Source organism: Pseudophryne corroboree, unplaced genomic scaffold (genome assembly GCF_028390025.1).
Source record: "Pseudophryne corroboree isolate aPseCor3 unplaced genomic scaffold, aPseCor3.hap2 scaffold_436, whole genome shotgun sequence".
Classification (NCBI taxonomy): Eukaryota; Metazoa; Chordata; class Amphibia; order Anura; family Myobatrachidae; genus Pseudophryne; species Pseudophryne corroboree.
In genome coordinates, this window is record NW_026970063.1 from 275,325 (window position 1) to 295,210 (window position 19,886).

General features: G+C 35.4%; 6 non-coding genes across 6 annotated transcripts; all 6 read right to left on the reverse strand.

Annotated features, from left to right (window-relative positions):
* Positions 1–3,114: 3,114 nt before the first annotated feature.
* Positions 3,115–3,188, reverse strand: TRNAS-ACU (transfer RNA serine (anticodon ACU)). Its single transcript has one exon. It is a non-coding gene; the product is annotated as a tRNA-Ser (tRNA).
* Positions 3,189–4,283: 1,095 nt separating this feature from the next.
* Positions 4,284–4,357, reverse strand: TRNAS-ACU (transfer RNA serine (anticodon ACU)). Its single transcript has one exon. It is a non-coding gene; the product is annotated as a tRNA-Ser (tRNA).
* A 2,257-nt stretch (positions 4,358–6,614) lies between these two features.
* TRNAS-ACU (transfer RNA serine (anticodon ACU)) lies at positions 6,615–6,688 on the reverse strand. Its single transcript has one exon. It is a non-coding gene; the product is annotated as a tRNA-Ser (tRNA).
* Positions 6,689–11,263: 4,575 nt separating this feature from the next.
* On the reverse strand, positions 11,264–11,337 carry TRNAS-ACU (transfer RNA serine (anticodon ACU)). Its single transcript has one exon. It is a non-coding gene; the product is annotated as a tRNA-Ser (tRNA).
* A 4,596-nt stretch (positions 11,338–15,933) lies between these two features.
* On the reverse strand, positions 15,934–16,007 carry TRNAS-ACU (transfer RNA serine (anticodon ACU)). Its single transcript has one exon. It is a non-coding gene; the product is annotated as a tRNA-Ser (tRNA).
* Positions 16,008–19,427: 3,420 nt separating this feature from the next.
* On the reverse strand, positions 19,428–19,501 carry TRNAS-ACU (transfer RNA serine (anticodon ACU)). Its single transcript has one exon. It is a non-coding gene; the product is annotated as a tRNA-Ser (tRNA).
* Between the last annotated feature and the right edge of the window lie 385 nt (positions 19,502–19,886).

Consider the following 19,886-nt stretch of genomic DNA (forward strand, 5'->3'; position numbering starts at 1 on the left):
GAAAGCAGCAAGGATGCAGTGGTGTTAATGTTTCCTGGTGTCAACCTGTATTATTTCAGTAGACATTGAAATGAGGATGCATCTTGCTGCCTTTCCAATGAAGCAAGTTTAATTTAGTAATAGGTGAAAAACCATCCCTACAAAGGTGTTAATCAGAGACTTGGCTTTGTGGACACTTTTCAGAGAACAAATTTGTTAGCATAAACATAAAGCCAGAAAATGAAGAGCTGTTTAATCACTCAATAGGATTTTTCTGCCAGCATTTTTCTTTTTCTCTGCAACCCACTGCTAAATTGTACTTCCTATCTGTATTTTTATAAAATCACTTAATCAAATCTAAAGGGCCCTACTCACTGGCCGACCCGCCGCCGAGCTGCCCGACGGCGGATATGGCCGACGAGCGATCCGGCGGCGGGGGGGCAGTGACGGGGGAAGTGAAGTTTCTTCACTCCCCCCGTCACGCGGCTGCATTAAAGTGCAGGCAAATATGGACGAGATCGTCCATATTGGCCTGCATGCACAGCCGACGGGAGACCAGCGATGAACGAGTGCGGGGCCGCGCATTGTTCATCGCAGGAGTCTCCACACTGAAAGATATGAAAGAGTTCTCGTTCATTTATGAACGAGATCGTTCATATCTTTCAAAAAATCGGCCAGTGTGTAGGGCCCTTAACTCTGATTACATCAGAGAAGGCCAGGTACCCTACACCATAAGAGGGGGTTTGAAATTTTGACTTGACTACTTAAAGATCACCAAAATCTGATTCCAAGGTCAATTACGTCCCTGGGTGGGTTTGAACCACCAACCTTCTGGTTAATAGCCAAACACACTAACTGATTGCACCACAAAGACACTTTGCAAAAGTGTATACTGACAAAGGCTAATAAGCATTCATCTAGAACGTTTCCTAGAAAAACTTTAAAAAGTCAATAATCTGGAGAGATTTTGTAAGATGTTTCTTAAATCAACCAACGAAGAAACACATTGGTACTTTCCCATGATGAGTGAGTGCTTCAGGATCTCTTGCACTTACATGTGCAGCAGAGTACTGCAATGGAAGCATGCTGGGCCCATAGCCCAGAGGTAGGCAGATTGAAACTATCCTCTGCTATATGCATTTTTTTTAATTAAAGTAATCCAAAACTGGGATTGATATTTTAGCTCTTTTAATTTTACTTAAAGTACAATAACTTTTACCATTTTAATTTGTTTTAATAGTATATTGACAGTATTGTTTTCTTTCAAAAATCCACTTAATTTTCTTTACCCTATTATTAAAATGGTAATTGACAAAAACAAACTACATTGTCACCAGAAGAGCAATACAAAATGTACAAGTGATATATTAAAATCATCTTTCCAGCTTGAATTTCAATGATGCATTGGGGCAACGATTTTGTGAGAAACATCTTCACCCTTAAATAAAGATTTTCTTAATTCCTTACCTGTGTGCTAATTAGATATCACCTTGTTTTCACATTAAACAGACTTCCACATGAGAAAGCAGCAAGGATGCAGTGGCGTTAATGTTTCCTGGTGTCAACCTGTATTATTTCAGTAGACATTGAAATGAGGATGCATCTTGCTGCCTTTCCAATGAAGCAAGTTTAATTTAGTAATAGGTGAAAAACCATCCCTACAAAGGTGTTAATCAGAGACTTGGCTTTGTGGACACTTTTCAGAGAAAAATTTGTTAGCATAAACATAAAGCCAGAAAATGAAGAGCTGTTTAATCACTCAATAGGATTTTTCTGCCAGCATTTTTCTTTTTCTCTGCAACCCACTGCTAAATTGTACTTCCTATCTGTTTTTTTATAAAATCACTTAATCAAATCTAACTCTGATTACATCAGAGAAGGTCAGGTACCCTACACCATAAGAGGGGGTTTGAAATTTTGACTTGTCTTCTTAAAGATCACCAAAATCTGATAACAAGGTCAATTACGTCCCTGGGTGGGATTGAAACACCAACCTTTTGGTTAATAGCCGAACACATTAACTGATTGCGCCACAGAGACACTTTGCGAAAAGTACACACTGACAAAGGCTAATAAGCATTCATCTAGAACGTTTCCTAGAAAAACTTTAAAAAGTCAATAATCTGGAGAGTTTTTGTAAGAATTTTCTTAAATCAACCAACGAAGAAACACATTGGTACTTTCCCATGATAAGTGAGTGCTTCAGGATCTCTTGCACTTACATGTGCAGCAGAGTACTGCAATGTAAGCATGCTGGGCCCATTACCAAGAGGTAGGCAGATTGAAACTATCCTCTGCTATATGCATTTTTTTTGTTAATTAAAGTAATCCAAAACTGGGATTGATATGTTAGCTCTTTTATGTTTACTTAAAGTACAATAACTTTTACCATTTTAATTTGTTTTAATAGTATATTGACAGTATTGTTTTCTTTCAAAAATCCACTTAATTTTCTTTACCCTATTATTAAAATGATAATTGACAAAAACAAACTACATTGTCACCAGAAGAGCAATACAAAATGTACAAGTGATATATAAAAATCATCTTTCCAGCTTGAATTTCAATGATGCATTGGGGCAACGATTTTGTGAGAAACATCTTCACCCTTAAATAAAGATTTTCTTAATTCCTTACCTGTGTGCTAATTAGATATCACCTTGTTTTCACATTAAACAGACATCCACATGAGAAAGCAGCAAGGAAGCATTGGCGTTAATGTTTCCTGGTGTCAACCTGTATTATTTCAGTAGACATTGAAATGAGGATGCATCTTGCTGCCTTTCCAATGAAGCAAGTTTAATTTAGTAATAGGTGAAAAACCATCCTTACAAAGGTGTTCATCAGAGACTTGGCTTTGTGGACCCTTTTCAGAGAACAAATTTGTTAGCATAAAAATAAAGCCAGAAAATGAAGAGCTGTTTAATCACTCAATTGGATTTTTCTGCCAGCATATTTTTTTTGTCTGCAACCCACTGCTAAATTGTGCTTCCTAGCTGTTTTTTATAAAATCACTTAATCAAATCTAACTCTGATTACATCAGAGAAGGCCAGGTACCCTACACCATAAGAGGGGGTTTGAAATGCTAACTTGTCTACTTGAAGATCACCAAAATCTGATAACAATGTCAATTACGTCCCTGGGTGGGATTGAACCACCAACCTTTTGGTTAGTAGCCAAACACACTAACCGATTGCGCCACAGAGACACTTTGCAAAAAGTACATACTGACAAAGGCTAATAAGCATTCATCTAGAACGTTTCCTAGAATAACTTTAAAAAGTCAATAATCTGGAGAGTTTTTGTAAGATGTTTCTTAAATCAACCAACGAAGAAACACATTGGTACTTTCCCATGATGTGTGAGTGCTTCAGGATCTCTTGCACTTACATGTGCAGCCGAGTACTGCAATGGAAGCATGCTGGGCCCATTACCCAGAGGTAGGCAGATTGAAACTATCCTCTGCTATATGCATTTTTTTTGTTAATTAAAGTAATCCAAAACTGGGATTGATATGTTAGCTCTTTTATGTTTACTTAAAGTACAATAACTTTTACCATTTTGATTTGTTTTAATAGTATATTGACAGTATTGTTTTCTTTCAAAAATCCACTTAATTTTCTTTACCCTATTATTAAAATGGTAATTGACAAAAACAAACTACATTGTCACCAGAAGAGCAATACAAAATGTACAAGTGATATATTAAAATCATCTTTCCAGCTTGAATTTCAATGATGCATTGGGGCAACGATTTTGTGAGAAACATCTTCACCCTTAAATAAAGATTTTCTTAATTCCTTACCTGTGTGCTAATTAGATATCACCTTGTTTTCACATTAAACAGACTTCCACATGAGAAAGCAGCAAGGAAGCATTGGCGTTAATGTTTCCTGGTGTCAACCTGTATTATTTCAGTAGACATTGAAATGAGGATGCATCTTGCTGCCTTTCCAATGAAGCAAGTTTAATTTAGTAATAGGTGAAAAACCATCCTTACAAAGGTGTTCATCAGAGACTTGGCTTTGTGGACCCTTTTCAGAGAACAAATTTGTTAGCATAAAAATAAAGCCAGAAAATGAAGAGCTGTTTAATCACTCAATTGGATTTTAATGCCAGCATATTTTTTTTGTCTGCAACCCACTGCTAAATTGTGCTTCCTAGCTGTTTTTTATAAAATCACTTAATCAAATCTAAATCTGATTACATCAGAGAAGGCCAGGTACCCTACACCATAAGAGGGGGTTTGAAATGTTAACTTGTCTACTTGAAGATCACCAAAATCTGATAACAAGGTCAATTACGTCCCTGGGTGGGATTGAACCACCAACCTTTTGGTTAGTAGCCAAACACACTAACCGATTGCGCCACAGAGACACTTTGCAAAAAGTATATACTGACAAAGGCTAATAAGCATTCATCTAGAACGTTTCCTAGAATAACTTTAAAAAGTCAATAATCTGGAGAGTTTTTGTAAGATGTTTCTTAAATCAACCAACGAAGAAACACATTGGTACTTTCCCATGATGTGTGAGTGCTTCAGGATCTCTTGCACTTACATGTGCAGCAGAGTACTGCAATGGAAGCATGCTGGGCCCATTACCCAGAGGTAGGCAGATTGAAACTATCCTCTGCTATATGCATTTTTTTTGTTAATTAAAGTAATCCAAAACTGGGATTGATATGTTAGCTCTTTTATGTTTACTTAAAGTACAATAACTTTTACCATTTTGATTTGTTTTAATAGTATATTGACAGTATTGTTTTCTTTCAAAAATCCACTTAATTTTCTTTACCCTATTATTAAAATGGTAATTGACAAAAACAAACTACATTGTCACCAGAAGAGCAATACAAAATGTACAAGTGATATATTAAAATCATCTTTCCAGCTTGAATTTCAATGATGCATTGGGGCAAAGATTTTGTGAGAAACATCTTCACCCTTAAATATTTTCTTTATTCCTTACCTGTGTGCTAATTAGATATCACCATGTTTTCACATTAAACAGACTTTCACATGAGAAAGCAGCAAGGATGCAGTGGCGTTAATGTTTCCTGGTGTCAACCTGTATTATTTCAGTAGACATTGAAATGAGGATGCATCTTGCTGCCTTTCCAATGAAGCAAGTTTAATTTAGTAATAAGTGAAAAACCATCCATACAAAGGTGTTAATCAGAGACTTGGCTTTGTGGACACTTTTCAGAGAACAAATTTGTTAGCATAAACATAAAGCCAGAAAATGAAGAGCTGTTTAATCACTCAATAGGATTTTTCTGCCAGCATTTTTCTTTTTCTCTGCAACCCACTGCTAAATTGTACTTCCTATCTGTTTTTTTATAAAATCACTGAATCAAATCTAACTCTGATTACATCAGAGAAGGCTAGGTGCCCTACACCATAAGAGGGGGTTTGAAATTTTGACTTGTCTACTTAAAGATCACCAAAATCTGATGACAAGGTCAATTACGTCCCTGGGTGGGATTGAACCACCAACCTTTTGGTTAATAGCCGAACACACTAACCGATTGCGCCACAGAGACACTTTGCAAAAAGTCCATACTGACAAAGGCTAATAAGCATTCATCTAGAACGTTTCCTAGAATAACTTTAAAAAGTCAATAATCTGGAGAGTTTTTGTAAGATGTTTCTTAAATCAACCAACGAAGAAACACATTGGTACTTTCCCATGATGTGTGAGTGCTTCAGGATCTCTTGCACTTACATGTGCAGCAGAGTACTGCAATGGAAGCATGCTGGGCCCATTACCCAGAGGTAGGCAGATTGAAACTATCCTCTGCTATATGCATTTTTTTTGTTAAAGTAATCCAAAACTGGGATTGATATGTTAGCTCTTTTATGTTTACTTAAAGTACAATAACTTTTACCATTTTAATTTGTTTTAATAGTATATTGACAGTATTGTTTTCTTTCAAAAATCCACTTAATTTCTTTACCCTATTATTAAAATGGTAATTGACAAAAACAAACTACATTGTCACCAGAAGAGCAATACAAAATGTACAAGTGATATATAAAAATCATCTTTCCAGCTTGAATTTCAATGATGCATTGGGGCAACGATTTTGTGAGAAACATCTTCACCCTTAAATAAAGATTTTCTTAATTCCTTACCTGTGTGCTAATTAGATATCACCTTGTTTTCACATTAAACAGACTTCCACATGAGAAAGCAGCAAGGATGCATTGGCGTTAATGTTTCCTGGTGTCAACCTGTATTATTTCAGTAGACATTGAAATGAGGATGCATCTTGCTGCCTTTCCAATGAAGCAAGTTTAATTTAGTAATAGGTGAAAAACCATCCTTACAAAGGTGTTCATCAGAGACTTGGCTTTGTGGACACTTTTCAGAGAACAAATTTGTTAGCATAAAAATAAAGCCAGAAAATGAAGAGCTGTTTAATCACTCAATTGGATTTTTCTGCCAGCATATTTTTTTTGTCTGCAACCCACTGCTAAATTGTGCTTCCTAGCTGTTTTTTATAAAATCACTTAATCAAATCTAACTCTGATTACATCAGAGAAGGCCAGGTACCCTACACCATAAGAGGGGGTTTGAAATGTTAACTTGTCTACTTGAAGATCACCAAAATCTGATAACAAGGTCAATTACGTCCCTGGGTGGGATTGAACCACCAACTTTTTGGTTAGTAGCCGAACACACTAACCGATTGCGCCACAGAGACACTTTGCAAAAATTACATACTGACAAAGGCTAATAAGCATTCATCTAGAACGTTTCCTAGAATAACTTTAAAAAGTCATAATCTGGAGAGTTTTTGTAAGATGTTTCTTAAATCAACCAACGAAGAAACACATTGGTACTTTCCCATGATGTGTGAGTGCTTCAGGATCTCTTGCACTTACATGTGCAGCAGAGTACTGCAATGGAAGCATGCTGGGCCCATTACCCAGAGGTAGGCAGATTGAAACTATCCTCTGCTATATGCATTTTTTTTGTTAATTAAAGTAATCCAAAACTGGGATTGATATGTTAGCTCTTTTATGTTTACTTAAAGTACAATAACTTTTACCATTTTAATTTGTTTTAATAGTATATTGACAGTATTGTTTTCTTTCAAAAATCCACTTAATTTTCTTTACCCTATTATTAAAATGGTAATTGACAAAAACAAACTACATTGTCACCAGAAGAGCAATACAAAATGTACAAGTGATATATAAAAATCATCTTTCCAGCTTGAATTTCAATGATGCATTGGGGCAACGATTTTGTGAGAAACATCTTCACCCTTAAATAAAGATTTTCTTAATTCCTTACCTGTGTGCTAATTAGATATCACCTTGTTTTCACATTAAACAGACTTCCACATGAGAAAGCAGCAAGGATGCATTGGCGTTAAGGTTTCCTGGTGTCAACCTGTAGTATTTCAGTAGACATTGAAATGGGGATGCATCTTGCTGCCTTTCCAATGAAGCAAGTTTAATTTAGCAATAGGTGAAAAACCATCCTTACAAAGGTGTTCATCAGAGACTTGGCTTTGTTGACACTTTTCAGAGAACAAATTTGTTAGCATAAAAATAAAGCAAGAAAATGAAGAGCTGTTTAATCACTCAATTGGATTTTTCTGCCAGCATATTTTTTTGTCTGCAACCCACTGCTAAATTGTGCTTCCTAGCTGTTTTTTATAAAATTACTTAATCAAATCTAACTCTGATTACATCAGAGAAGGCCAGGTACCCTACACCATAAGAGGGTGTTTGAAATGTTAACTTGTCTACTTGAAGATAACCAAAATCTGATAACAAAGTCAATTACATCCCTGGGTGGGATTGAACCACCAACCTTTTGGTTAGTAGCCGAACACACTAACCGATTGCGCCACAGATACACTTTGCAAAAAGTTCATACTGACAAAGGCTAATAAGCATTCATCTAGAACGTTTCCTAGAATAACTTTAAAAAGTCAATAATCTGGAGAGTTTTTGTAAGATGTTTCTTAAATCAACCAATGAAGAAACACATTGGTACTTTCCCATGATGTGTGAGTGCTTCAGGATCTCTTGCACTTACATGTGCAGCAGAGTACTGCAATGGAAGCATGCTGGGCCCATTACCCAGAGGTAGGCAGATTGAAACTATCCTCTGCTATATGCATTTTTTTTGTTAAAGTAATCCAAAACTGGGATTGATGTTAGCTCTTTTATGTTTACTTAAAGTACAATAACTTATACCATTTTAATTTGTTTTAATAGAATATTGACAGTATTGTTTTCTTTCAAAAATCCACTTAATTTCTTTCCCGTATTATTAAAATGGTAATTGACAAAAACAAACTACATTGTCACCAGAAGAGCAATACAAAATGTACAAGTGATATATTAAAATCATCTTTCCAGCTTGAATTTCAATGATGCATTGGGGCAACGATTTTGTGAGAAACATCTTCACCCTTAAATAAAGATTTTCTTAATTCCTTACCTGTGTGCTAATTAGATATCACCTTGTTTTCACATTAAACAGACTTCCACATGAGAAAGCAGCAAGGATGCATTGGCGTTAATGTTTCCTAGTGTCAACCCGTATTATTTCAGTAGACATTGAAATGAGGATGCATTTTGCTGCCTTTCCAATGAAGCAAGTTTAATTTAGTAATAGGTGAAAAACCATCCCTACAAAGGTGTTCATCAGAGACTTGGCTTTGTGGACACTTTTCAGAGAACAAATTTGTTAGCATAAAAATAAAGCCAGAAAATGAAGAGCTGTTTAATCACTCAATTGGATTTTTCTGTCAGCATATTTTTTTTTCTCTGCAACCCACTGCTAAATTGTGCTGCCTAGCTGTTTTTTATAAAATCACTTAATCAAATCTAACTCTGGTTACATCAGAGAAGGCCAGGTACCCTACATCATAAGAGGGGGTTTGAAATTTTGACTTGTCTACTTAAAGATCACCAAAACCTGATCACAAGGTCAATTACATCCCTGGGTGGGATTAAACCACCAACCTTTTGGTTAGTAGCCAAACACACTAACTGATTGCGCAACAGAGACACTTTGCAAAAAGTTCATACTGACAAAGGCTAATAAGCATTCATCTAGAACGTTTCCTAGAATAACTTTAAAAAGTCAATAATCTGGAGAGTTTTTGTAAGATGTTTCTTAAATCAACCAATGAAGAAACACATTGGTACTTTCCCATGATGTGTGAGTGCTTCAGGATCTCTTGCACTTACATGTGCAGCAGAGTACTGCAATGGAAGCATGCTGGGCCCATTACCCAGAGGTAGGCAGATTGAAACTATCCTCTGCTATATGCATTTTTTTTGTTAAAGTAATCCAAAACTGGGATTGATGTTAGCTCTTTTATGTTTACTTAAAGTACAATAACTTTTACCATTTTGATTTGTTTTAATAGTATATTGACAGTATTGTTTTCTTTCAAAAATCCACTTAATTTTCTTTACCCTATTATTAAAATGGTAATTGACAAAAACAAACTACATTGTCACCAGAAGAGCAATACAAAATGTACAAGTGATATATTAAAATCATCTTTCCAGCTTGAATTTCAATGATGCATTGGGGCAAAGATTTTGTGAGAAACATCTTCACCCTTAAATATTTTCTTTATTCCTTACCTGTGTGCTAATTAGATATCACCATGTTTTCACATTAAACAGACTTTCACATGAGAAAGCAGCAAGGATGCAGTGGCGTTAATGTTTCCTGGTGTCAACCTGTATTATTTCAGTAGACATTGAAATGAGGATGCATCTTGCTGCCTTTCCAATGAAGCAAGTTTAATTTAGTAATAAGTGAAAAACCATCCATACAAAGGTGTTAATCAGAGACTTGGCTTTGTGGACACTTTTCAGAGAACAAATTTGTTAGCATAAACATAAAGCCAGAAAATGAAGAGCTGTTTAATCACTCAATAGGATTTTTCTGCCAGCATTTTTCTTTTTCTCTGCAACCCACTGCTAAATTGTACTTCCTATCTGTTTTTTTATAAAATCACTGAATCAAATCTAACTCTGATTACATCAGAGAAGGCTAGGTGCCCTACACCATAAGAGGGGGTTTGAAATTTTGACTTGTCTACTTAAAGATCACCAAAATCTGATGACAAGGTCAATTACGTCCCTGGGTGGGATTGAACCACCAACCTTTTGGTTAATAGCCGAACACACTAACCGATTGCGCCACAGAGACACTTTGCAAAAAGTCCATACTGACAAAGGCTAATAAGCATTCATCTAGAACGTTTCCTAGAATAACTTTAAAAAGTCAATAATCTGGAGAGTTTTTGTAAGATGTTTCTTAAATCAACCAACGAAGAAACACATTGGTACTTTCCCATGATGTGTGAGTGCTTCAGGATCTCTTGCACTTACATGTGCAGCAGAGTACTGCAATGGAAGCATGCTGGGCCCATTACCCAGAGGTAGGCAGATTGAAACTATCCTCTGCTATATGCATTTTTTTTGTTAAAGTAATCCAAAACTGGGATTGATATGTTAGCTCTTTTATGTTTACTTAAAGTACAATAACTTTTACCATTTTAATTTGTTTTAATAGTATATTGACAGTATTGTTTTCTTTCAAAAATCCACTTAATTTCTTTACCCTATTATTAAAATGGTAATTGACAAAAACAAACTACATTGTCACCAGAAGAGCAATACAAAATGTACAAGTGATATATAAAAATCATCTTTCCAGCTTGAATTTCAATGATGCATTGGGGCAACGATTTTGTGAGAAACATCTTCACCCTTAAATAAAGATTTTCTTAATTCCTTACCTGTGTGCTAATTAGATATCACCTTGTTTTCACATTAAACAGACTTCCACATGAGAAAGCAGCAAGGATGCATTGGCGTTAATGTTTCCTGGTGTCAACCTGTATTATTTCAGTAGACATTGAAATGAGGATGCATCTTGCTGCCTTTCCAATGAAGCAAGTTTAATTTAGTAATAGGTGAAAAACCATCCTTACAAAGGTGTTCATCAGAGACTTGGCTTTGTGGACACTTTTCAGAGAACAAATTTGTTAGCATAAAAATAAAGCCAGAAAATGAAGAGCTGTTTAATCACTCAATTGGATTTTTCTGCCAGCATATTTTTTTTGTCTGCAACCCACTGCTAAATTGTGCTTCCTAGCTGTTTTTTATAAAATCACTTAATCAAATCTAACTACATCAGAGAAGGCCAGGTACCCTACACCATAAGAGGGGGTTTGAAATGTTAACTTGTCTACTTGAAGATCACCAAAATCTGATAACAAGGTCAATTACGTCCCTGGGTGGGATTGAACCACCAACTTTTTGGTTAGTAGCCGAACACACTAACCGATTGCGCCACAGAGACACTTTGCAAAAATTACATACTGACAAAGGCTAATAAGCATTCATCTAGAACGTTTCCTAGAATAACTTTAAAAAGTCATAATCTGGAGAGTTTTTGTAAGATGTTTCTTAAATCAACCAACGAAGAAACACATTGGTACTTTCCCATGATGTGTGAGTGCTTCAGGATCTCTTGCACTTACATGTGCAGCAGAGTACTGCAATGGAAGCATGCTGGGCCCATTACCCAGAGGTAGGCAGATTGAAACTATCCTCTGCTATATGCATTTTTTTTGTTAATTAAAGTAATCCAAAACTGGGATTGATATGTTAGCTCTTTTATGTTTACTTAAAGTACAATAACTTTTACCATTTTAATTTGTTTTAATAGTATATTGACAGTATTGTTTTCTTTCAAAAATCCACTTAATTTTCTTTACCCTATTATTAAAATGGTAATTGACAAAAACAAACTACATTGTCACCAGAAGAGCAATACAAAATGTACAAGTGATATATTAAAATCATCTTTCCAGCTTGAATTTCAATGATGCATTGGGGCAACGATTTTGTGAGAAACATCTTCACCCTTAAATAAAGATTTTCTTAATTCCTTACCTGTGTGCTAATTAGATATCACCTTGTTTTCACATTAAACAGACTTCCACATGAGAAAGCAGCAAGGATGCATTGGCGTTAAGGTTTCCTGGTGTCAACCTGTAGTATTTCAGTAGACATTGAAATGGGGATGCATCTTGCTGCCTTTCCAATGAAGCAAGTTTAATTTAGCAATAGGTGAAAAACCATTCTTACAAAGGTGTTCATCAGAGACTTGGCTTTGTTGACACTTTTCAGAGAACAAATTTGTTAGCATAAAAATAAAGCCAGAAAATGAAGAGCTGTTTAATCACTCAATTGGATTTTTCTGCCAGCATATTTTTTTGTCTGCAACCCACTGCTAAATTGTGCTTCCTAGCTGTTTTTTATAAAATTACTTAATCAAATCTAACTCTGATTACATCAGAGAAGGCCAGGTACCCTACACCATAAGAGGGTGTTTGAAATGTTAACTTGTCTACTTGAAGATAACCAAAATCTGATAACAAAGTCAATTACATCCCTGGGTGGGATTGAACCACCAACCTTTTGGTTAGTAGCCGAACACACTAACCGATTGCGCCACAGATACACTTTGCAAAAAGTTCATACTGACAAAGGCTAATAAGCATTCATCTAGAACGTTTCCTAGAATAACTTTAAAAAGTCAATAATCTGGAGAGTTTTTGTAAGATGTTTCTTAAATCAACCAATGAAGAAACACATTGGTACTTTCCCATGATGTGTGAGTGCTTCAGGATCTCTTGCACTTACATGTGCAGCAGAGTACTGCAATGGAAGCATGCTGGGCCCATTACCCAGAGGTAGGCAGATTGAAACTATCCTCTGCTATATGCATTTTTTTTGTTAAAGTAATCCAAAACTGGGATTGATGTTAGCTCTTTTATGTTTACTTAAAGTACAATAACTTATACCATTTTAATTTGTTTTAATAGAATATTGACAGTATTGTTTTCTTTCAAAAATCCACTTAATTTCTTTACCCTATTATTAAAATGGTAATTGACAAAAACAAACTACATTGTCACCAGAAGAGCAATACAAAATGTACAAGTGATATATTAAAATCATCTTTCCAGCTTGAATTTCAATGATGCATTGGGGCAACGATTTTGTGAGAAACATCTTCACCCTTAAATAAAGATTTTCTTAATTCCTTACCTGTGTGCTAATTAGATATCACCTTGTTTTCACATTAAACAGACTTCCACATGAGAAAGCAGCAAGGATGCATTGGCGTTAATGTTTCCTAGTGTCAACCCGTATTATTTCAGTAGACATTGAAATGAGGATGCATTTTGCTGCCTTTCCAATGAAGCAAGTTTAATTTAGTAATAGGTGAAAAACCATCCCTACAAAGGTGTTCATCAGAGACTTGGCTTTGTGGACATTTTTCAGAGAACAAATTTGTTAGCATAAAAATAAAGCCAGAAAATGAAGAGCTGTTTAATCACTCAATTGGATTTTTCTGTCAGCATATTTTTTTTTCTCTGCAACCCACTGCTAAATTGTGCTGCCTAGCTGTTTTTTATAAAATCACTTAATCAAATCTAACTCTGGTTACATCAGAGAAGGCCAGGTACCCTACATCATAAGAGGGGGTTTGAAATTTTGACTTGTCTACTTAAAGATCACCAAAACCTGATCACAAGGTCAATTACATCCCTGGGTGGGATTAAACCACCAACCTTTTGGTTAGTAGCCAAACACACTAACTGATTGCGCAACAGAGACACTTTGCAAAAGTGCACACTGACAAAGGCTAATAAGCATTCATCTAGAACGTTTCCTAGAAAAACTTTAAAAAGTCAATAATCTGGAGAGTTTTTGTAAGATGTTTCTTAAATCAACCAACGAAGAAACACATTGGTACTTTCCCATGATGAGTGAGTGCTTCAGGATCTCTTGCACTTACATGTGCAGCAGAGTACTGCAATGGAAGCATGCTGGGCCCATAACCCAGAGGTAGGCAGATTGAAACTATCCTCTGCTATCTGCATTTTTTTTTGTTAATTAAAGTAATCCAATACTGGGATTGATATTTTTGCTCTTTTATTTTTACTTAAAGTACAATAACTTTTACCATTTTAATTTGTTTTAATAGTATATTGACAGTATTGTTTTCTTTCAAAAATCCACTTAATTTTCTTTACCCTATTATTAAAATGGTAATTGACAAAAACAAACTACATTGTCACCAGAAGAGCAATACAAAATGTACAAGTGATATATTAAAATCATCTTTCCAGCTTGAATTTCAATGATGCATTGGGGCAACGATTTTGTGAGAAACATCTTCACCCTTAAATAAAGATTTTCTTAATTCCTTACCTGTGTGCTAATTAGATATCACCTTGTTTTCACATTAAACAGACTTCCACATGAGAAAGCAGCAAGGATGCAGTGGTGTTAATGTTTCCTGGTGTCAACCTGTATTATTTCAGTAGACATTGAAATGAGGATGCATCTTGCTGCCTTTCCAATGAAGCAAGTTTAATTTAGTAATAGGTGAAAAACCATCCCTACAAAGGTGTTAATCAGAGACTTGGCTTTGTGGACACTTTTCAGAGAACAAATTTGTTAGCATAAACATAAAGCCAGAAAATGAAGAGCTGTTTAATCACTCAATAGGATTTTTCTGCCAGCATTTTTCTTTTTCTCTGCAACCCACTGCTAAATTGTACTTCCTATCTGTTTTTTTATAAAATCACTTAATCAAATCTAACTCTGATTACATCAGAGAAGGTCAGGTACCCTACACCATAAGAGGGGGTTTGAAATTTTGACTTGTCTTCTTAAAGATCACCAAAATCTGATAACAAGGTCAATTACGTCCCTGGGTGGGATTGAAACACCAACCTTTTGGTTAATAGCCGAACACATTAACCGATTGCGCCACAGAGACACTTTGCGAAAAGTACACACTGACAAAGGCTAATAAGCATTCATCTAGAACGTTTCCTAGAAAAACTTTAAAAAGTCAATAATCTGGAGAGTTTTTGTAAGAATTTTCTTAAATCAACCAACGAAGAAACACATTGGTACTTTCCCATGATGAGTGAGTGCTTCAGGATCTCTTGCACTTACATGTGCAGCAGAGTACTGCAATGTAAGCATGCTGGGCCTATTACCCAGAGGTAGGCAGATTGAAACTATCCTCTGCTATATGCATTTTTTTTGTTAATTAAAGTAATCCAAAACTGGGATTGATATGTTAGCTCTTTTATGTTTACTTAAAGTACAATAACTTTTACCATTTTAATTTGTTTTAATAGTATATTGACAGTATTGTTTTCTTTCAAAAATCCACTTAATTTTCTTTACCCTATTATTAAAATGATAATTGACAAAAACAAACTACATTGTCACCAGAAGAGCAATACAAAATGTACAAGTGATATATAAAAATCATCTTTCCAGCTTGAATTTCAATGATGCATTGGGGCAACGATTTTGTGAGAAACATCTTCACCCTTAAATAAAGATTTTCTTAATTCCTTACCTGTGTGCTAATTAGATATCACCTTGTTTTCACATTAAACAGACTTCCACATGAGAAAGCAGCAAGGAAGCATTGGCGTTAATGTTTCCTGGTGTCAACCTGTATTATTTCAGTAGACATTGAAATGAGGATGCATCTTGCTGCCTTTCCAATGAAGCAAGTTTAATTTAGTAATAGGTGAAAAACCATCCTTACAAAGGTGTTCATCAGAGACTTGGCTTTGTGGACCCTTTTCAGAGAACAAATTTGTTAGCATAAAAATAAAGCCAGAAAATGAAGAGCTGTTTAATCACTCAATTGGATTTTTCTGCCAGCATATTTTTTTTGTCTGCAACCCACTGCTAAATTGTGCTTCCTAGCTGTTTTTTATAAAATCACTTAATCAAATCTAACTCTGATTACATCAGAGAAGGCCAGGTACCCTACACCATAAGAGGGGGTTTGAAATGTTAACTTGTCTACTTGAAGATCACCAAAATCTGATAACAAGGTCAATTACGTCCCTGGGTGGGATTGAACCACCAACCTTTTGGTTAGTAGCCAAACACACTAACCGATTGCGCCACAGAGACACTTTGCAAAAAGTACATACTGACAAAGGCTAATAAGCATTCATCTAGAACGTTTCCTAGAATAACTTTAAAAAGTCAATAATCTGGAGAGTTTTTGTAAGATGTTTCTTAAATCAACCAACGAAGAAACACATTGGTACTTTCCCATGATGTGTGAGTGCTTCAGGATCTCTTGCACTTACATGTGCAGCAGAGTACTGCAATGGAAGCATGCTGGGCCCATTACCCAGAGGTAGGCAGATTGAAACTATCCTCTGCTATATGCATTTTTTTTGTTAATTAAAGTAATCCAAAACTAGGATTGATATGTTAGCTCTTTTATGTTTACTTAAAGTACAATAACTTTTACCATTTTAATTTGTTTTAATAGAATATTGACAGTATTGTTTTCTTTCAAAAATCCACTTAATTTCTTTACCCTATTATTAAAATGGTAATTGACAAAAACAAACTACATTGTCACCAGAAGAGCAATACAAAATGTACAAGTGATATATTAAAATCATCTTTCCAGCTTGAATTTCAATGATGCATTGGGGCAACGATTTTGTGAGAAACATCTTCACCCTTAAATAAAGATTTTCTTAATTCCTTACCTGTGTGCTAATTAGATATCACCTTGTTTTCACATTAAACAGACTTCCACATGAGAAAGCAGCAAGGATGCATTGGCGTTAATGTTTCCTAGTGTCAACCCGTATTATTTCAGTAGACATTGAAATGAGGATGCATTTTGCTGCCTTTCCAATGAAGCAAGTTTAATTTAGTAATAGGTGAAAAACCATCCCTACAAAGGTGTTCATCAGAGACTTGGCTTTGTGGACACTTTTCAGAGAACAAATTTGTTAGCATAAAAATAAAGCCAGAAAATGAAGAGCTGTTTAATCACTCAATTGGATTTTTCTGTCAGCATATTTTTTTTTCTCTGCAACCCACTGCTAAATTGTGCTGCCTAGCTGTTTTTTATAAAATCACTTAATCAAATCTAACTCTGGTTACATCAGAGAAGGCCAGGTACCCTACATCATAAGAGGGGGTTTGAAATTTTGACTTGTCTACTTAAAGATCACCAAAACCTGATCACAAGGTCAATTACATCCCTGGGTGGGATTAAACCACCAACCTTTTGGTTAGTAGCCAAACACACTAACTGATTGCGCAACAGAGACACTTTGCAAAAAGTTCATACTGACAAAGGCTAATAAGCATTCATCTAGAACGTTTCCTAGAATAACTTTAAAAAGTCAATAATCTGGAGAGTTTTTGTAAGATGTTTCTTAAATCAACCAATGAAGAAACACATTGGTACTTTCCCATGATGTGTGAGTGCTTCAGGATCTCTTGCACTTACATGTGCAGCAGAGTACTGCAATGGAAGCATGCTGGGCCCATTACCCAGAGGTAGGCAGATTGAAACTATCCTCTGCTATATGCATTTTTTTTGTTAAAGTAATCCAAAACTGGGATTGATGTTAGCTCTTTTATGTTTACTTAAAGTACAATAACTTTTACCATTTTGATTTGTTTTAATAGTATATTGACAGTATTGTTTTCTTTCAAAAATCCACTTAATTTTCTTTACCCTATTATTAAAATGGTAATTGACAAAAACAAACTACATTGTCACCAGAAGAGCAATACAAAATGTACAAGTGATATATTAAAATCATCTTTCCAGCTTGAATTTCAATGATGCATTGGGGCAAAGATTTTGTGAGAAACATCTTCACCCTTAAATATTTTCTTTATTCCTTACCTGTGTGCTAATTAGATATCACCATGTTTTCACATTAAACAGACTTTCACATGAGAAAGCAGCAAGGATGCAGTGGCGTTAATGTTTCCTGGTGTCAACCTGTATTATTTCAGTAGACATTGAAATGAGGATGCATCTTGCTGCCTTTCCAATGAAGCAAGTTTAATTTAGTAATAAGTGAAAAACCATCCATACAAAGGTGTTAATCAGAGACTTGGCTTTGTGGACACTTTTCAGAGAACAAATTTGTTAGCATAAACATAAAGCCAGAAAATGAAGAGCTGTTTAATCACTCAATAGGATTTTTCTGCCAGCATTTTTCTTTTTCTCTGCAACCCACTGCTAAATTGTACTTCCTATCTGTTTTTTTATAAAATCACTGAATCAAATCTAACTCTGATTACATCAGAGAAGGCTAGGTGCCCTACACCATAAGAGGGGGTTTAAAATTTTGACTTGTCTACTTAAAGATCACCAAAATCTGATGACAAGGTCAATTACGTCCCTGGGTGGGATTGAACCACCAACCTTTTGGTTAATAGCCGAACACACTAACCGATTGCGCCACAGAGACACTTTGCAAAAAGTCCATACTGACAAAGGCTAATAAGCATTCATCTAGAACGTTTCCTAGAATAACTTTAAAAAGTCAATAATCTGGAGAGTTTTTGTAAGATGTTTCTTAAATCAACCAACGAAGAAACACATTGGTACTTTCCCATGATGTGTGAGTGCTTCAGGATCTCTTGCACTTACATGTGCAGCAGAGTACTGCAATGGAAGCATGCTGGGCCCATTACCCAGAGGTAGGCAGATTGAAACTATCCTCTGCTATATGCATTTTTTTTGTTAAAGTAATCCAAAACTGGGATTGATATGTTAGCTCTTTTATGTTTACTTAAAGTACAATAACTTTTACCATTTTAATTTGTTTTAATAGTATATTGACAGTATTGTTTTCTTTCAAAAATCCACTTAATTTCTTTACCCTATTATTAAAATGGTAATTGACAAAAACAAACTACATTGTCACCAGAAGAGCAATACAAAATGTACAAGTGATATATAAAAATCATCTTTCCAGCTTGAATTTCAATGATGCATTGGGGCAACGATTTTGTGAGAAACATCTTCACCCTTAAATAAAGATTTTCTTAATTCCTTACCTGTGTGCTAATTAGATATCACCTTGTTTTCACATTAAACAGACTTCCACATGAGAAAGCAGCAAGGATGCATTGGCGTTAATGTTTCCTGGTGTCAACCTGTATTATTTCAGTAGACATTGAAATGAGGATGCATCTTGCTGCCTTTCCAATGAAGCAAGTTTAATTTAGTAATAGGTGAAAAACCATCCTTACAAAGGTGTTCATCAGAGACTTGGCTTTGTGGACACTTTTCAGAGAACAAATTTGTTAGCATAAAAATAAAGCCAGAAAATGAAGAGCTGTTTAATCACTCAATTGGATTTTTCTGCCAGCATATTTTTTTTGTCTGCAACCCACTGCTAAATTGTGCTTCCTAGCTGTTTTTTATAAAATCACTTAATCAAATCTAACTCTGATTACATCAGAGAAGGCCAGGTACCCTACACCATAAGAGGGGGTTTGAAATGTTAACTTGTCTACTTGAAGATCACCAAAATCTGATAACAAGGTCAATTACGTCCCTGGGTGGGATTGAACCACCAACTTTTTGGTTAGTAGCCGAACACACTAACCGATTGCGCCACAGAGACACTTTGCAAAAATTACATACTGACAAAGGCTAATAAGCATTCATCTAGAACGTTTCCTAGAATAACTTTAAAAAGTCATAATCTGGAGAGTTTTTGTAAGATGTTTCTTAAATCAACCAACGAAGAAACACATTGGTACTTTCCCATGATGTGTGAGTGCTTCAGGATCTCTTGCACTTACATGTGCAGCAGAGTACTGCAATGGAAGCATGCTGGGCCCATTACCCAGAGGTAGGCAGATTGAAACTATCCTCTGCTATATGCATTTTTTTTGTTAATTAAAGTAATCCAAAACTGGGATTGATATGTTAGCTCTTTTATGTTTACTTAAAGTACAATAACTTTTACCATTTTAATTTGTTTTAATAGTATATTGACAGTATTG